This window comes from Elgaria multicarinata, chromosome 23 (assembly GCF_023053635.1).
Source record: "Elgaria multicarinata webbii isolate HBS135686 ecotype San Diego chromosome 23, rElgMul1.1.pri, whole genome shotgun sequence".
Lineage (NCBI taxonomy): Eukaryota > Metazoa > Chordata > Lepidosauria > Squamata > Anguidae > Elgaria > Elgaria multicarinata.
The window spans coordinates 11099472-11103551 of NC_086193.1; positions in this window are offsets into that span (position 1 = coordinate 11099472).

Genomic DNA, 4080 nt, shown 5'->3' on the forward strand with positions numbered 1-4080 from the left:
GTTTGGTGTCAGCAGTGGGATCTGAGCAAACGGTGCGCCGTCGGGAGCAGAACAGGACCAGGTGAGTTTGCATCGCGTTGTCGGCGTGCCGTGAGTTGTATCCCCAAACCCACTCCATCTGGGGGTCAAGGAGGCCGAGCGCAGCAGCCTTTCCCCGGGCTTCTGGACGAGGTGAGTAAAATCACTCTTTGTCATTATTATTATTATTATTATTATTATTTGCAAAATGCTCCTGATGAGACAAAAAAGCACCCAGTAAGAAGTGCCCATTTTGCAGCTGCTGAAAGATGCTATCTATAAGAGGCGAAAGAGGGGAAATGACCCATTCTGTTAGCTCTGCTGAAGGAACACATCCGTTTCCCCCCTTCCTCTTCCTTCCTCATCCCATTTTCCTTTTGTGTCGTGTCTTTGGAGATTGTAACCTGCAGGCTGGGACTGCCTTTTTTAAAAACAAACAAACAAAGACTGATTGAATGTAAGAACATAATATTTATTTATTTATTTATTACATTTCTATACCGCCCAATAGCCGGAGCTCTCTGGGCGGTTCACAAAAATTAAAACCATTCAAAGTATAAAACAACAGTATAAAACCATAATATAAAATACTGTGCTGGATCAGACCAAGGGTCCATCTAGTCCAGCACTCTGTTCACACAGTGGCCGACCAGCTGTGGAAACCCACAAGCAGGAACATGGGCAGGAGGGTGCTGTTGCACCATGTGCTGGTGCAACAGCACCCTCCTGCCCATGTTCCCCAGCAACTGGTGTACACAGGCTTTCTGACTCTGATAACGGAGGTAGCACATAACCATCAGGGCTAGTAGCCCTTGATAGCCTTCTCCACAAATTGATCCAACCCCCTTTCAAGCCATCCAAATCGGCGGCCCTCTGGGCGCCTTTTCGGCTTAGGAACGGGATAAAAATACTCCAAATAAAAGTTTAGAATTCAAGAAGGGAAAAAGGGGGCTGATTGCTCAACTGTGTCCGGCTGTCATTTCCACTGCAAGCTTTGCTATTAGTAGCAAGAAGGTGAGTTTTTGTGTGCGTGTTTTTAAAGGGTGAGTCAGGCCTAGTTAAGAACGCAACCTTTGTTTTCTGTGCGGTGGCACCTGCTGGTTTTTATCTGCCTGGCTGACTCAGATGCTGCTGCAAAGATAGAACTCAGGCGGTGGTGGCCAGCTTTGGTTTCCAGCGCCCTGACTCATGCGCACAGTGGAACAGAACGCCACCGTTCCCAGAATTTGGCTTGGGAAGCGCTGGAGCTCAGTGTCAGATCCCCTTCTCCGCATGAGAAGGGTCTCTGAAATCCTAGAGAACGGTGGCCAGTTAGTGCAGACGACACGGATGCGTCAGCGGTTCCTATTTAAAGCAGTTCTTTATTTAGAACCATGAGGACTGGAGTGTTACTTCATTGCGGACGGCTCCCTTATGGAATTGTTGTAACGATTGCTAATCTAAGTTATGTGCTTGGAAAACTTAACATGTGCATATATATAAAGGCTTAGATTTTGCCGTTCCCCTGATCTTTCTAGGTAGCGCAGACTAGAACTCTCTGGACCAGAAGGGATTTTTTTTTTTTGGCCATACGTGGCCTCTGTTTCCCGAGCGTTCATATGTTGACTCAGAAGTAGACCCTGCTCGTTTGAATGGGGCTCTTACCTAGGGTGACCCTATGAAAAGGAGGACAGGGCTCCTGTATCTTTAACAGTTGTATAGAAAAGGGAATTTCAGCAGGGGTAATTTGTATGCCTGCAGCACCTGGTGAAATTCCCTCTTCATCACAACAGTTAAAGCGGCAGGTGCCCTGCCCTCTTTTAAATCTGGTCACTCTAGGATAGCTTCTGCCGCTTTAACTGTTGTGATGAAGAGGGAATTTCACCAGGTGCTGCATGCATACAAATGACACCTGCTGAAATTCCTTTTTCTGTGCAACTGTTAAAGATACAGGAGCCTTGACCTCCTTTTCATATGGTCACCCTATCTTACCCCTGTCTAAGTAAGGCTGTAGTCTGAGAATACCTAAATACCAATCCACCAAAGAGTTAATCCTGTTTGAAACCTCTTTTTTCAAAGAATGGCAGAAGGCCTCCTCTTCACTCAGTTACGGTGGCTGGGTGTCCTACTTTACAGAAGATGTTCCTCTATTTGAAAGGCTGTCTGATGACAGTCCTCTGAAGGGCTGGCCAGGTTAAAGATTAAGAACCGTCCTTCAGAGCGCAGCAGCCTTGGAGATTACTCATCCATCATTAGCACTTTGAGTAGGCACACACAGGTCAACTTTGTTCCCTGCTGTGGTGTGATGTATTGTTTATGCTTCTAGGTAATTTATACTAAGTCTTTCTAAAATTGCTGGTGTACAGATAAATTAGCTAATGCAGATTTAATGCACACCTCTGTTTTGATGATTTCCTCTGCTGTTGTTGTTGTTGATAGTGGTGATGTTTAAGGGTTCATTTTACAACTTGCCCTTAGGCCTGCTGCTAGCTTTCAGCCTCACTACCTCACTGGGTTGTTGTGAAGATAAAAGGAGGAACATCCTCATAGCAAAGGCAGAATATAATAGTAGTTGTACTAATCGTAATGACTGTGGAGCAAGACATTAAGTATACGTGCGCCGACTAATGTGGAATAATCTCTCTGAGATTATGTATGTGTGAACACTTTCTTTTTAGAAAAGACTTCCCTGTGTAGCTTAGCCTAGCATCCTATGCGTGAGTAAATATATTCTATGCGTTGTTTTGTACATCTTTCATGGTTTATTTATTTATTTATTACATTTATATACCGCCCCATAGCCGAAGCTCTCTGGGTGTTTCTGTACACCGCTTCAAAATCTGTAGATGGAAGCAGTTTACAAATACTCGTACCTAATAAATAATATTCATCCTAGAAATTTTCAGTGGGGAGCAGTATATAAATATTGTAAATAAATAAATCCTATCCTGTTGCCCCATCTCTGTGGGTAGGAAGAGCGCACGACCTGCACCAGGAGTGAGGAGCGTTATAAGCCTTCCAGATGTTGTTGGACTCCAACTCCCATCAACCCCATGCAGCGTGACCAGCAGCCAGCCTTCTCCAACCTGGAAACTCTCCGGGTGTCTTGGGTTTACAGTCCCCAGCATTCATCACAACTGTCTGGGGCTGGTGGGAGTTGGAGTCCAGCAACATCTTGCCTTTGAACCCTTGTATGTTTGTTAATTCATTCCTTTGGCTATTGGGCGGTATGAAAATGAAATGAAATAAATAAATATCTGTTATATTTTATGTTTTTTAATTGTGCACTGCCCAGAGAGCTTCGGCTGATGGGCAGAATAAAAAAATGTAATAAATATTTTATTTATTTATTTATTACATTTTTATACTGCCCAATAGCCGAAGCTCTCTGGGCGGTTCTCAAAAATTAAAAGCATTAAGAACGTAATAAAACACCCAACGATCTAAACCCCCCCGAATACGAAATACAGTATAAAAAGCACAACCAGGATAAAACCACACAGCGGAAATTGATATAGAATTAAAACAGCAAAGTTTAAATTTAGGTGTTAAAATACTGAGAAGGAATGAATAAAATGAATAACGTTAAGTTTGTTTTTAATGGACCCCAGAATTGTTTTTAAATGTTTTTATACTGTTTTTATACTGTTTTTATGTTTTTAAAATTTTTGTAAACTTTTAATGTTTACTATTTTTAATTGTTGTAAACCGCCCAGAGAGCTTCGGCTGTGGGGCGGTATATAAATGTAATAAAATAAATAAATAAATAAATATCTTATTTATTTATTATTTGTTTATTTTATTTATTTTATTACATTTATAGCTCTCTGATTGAGAGCCATGAGAGGGAGAGGAGCATAGAGGCGCCTGCCTGTGGAAGGGCCTCTCTTTCCACGCCCTCTCTATGGTTCGGGGAGAGCGCGCCCTTAAAAAATTGTGTCGCTCTAGGCCTTCCACTCTCTATGGTTCATCCCTCCTTTCGGCTCCAAGGGGGGCGGGGCTTGGGCGCGGTCACGCGGCCTCCTTCGCCCCGCCCAGTAGGCGGGGCTTGGGCCCTGAAGGGGGCGGGGGCGCCGCTCGCTC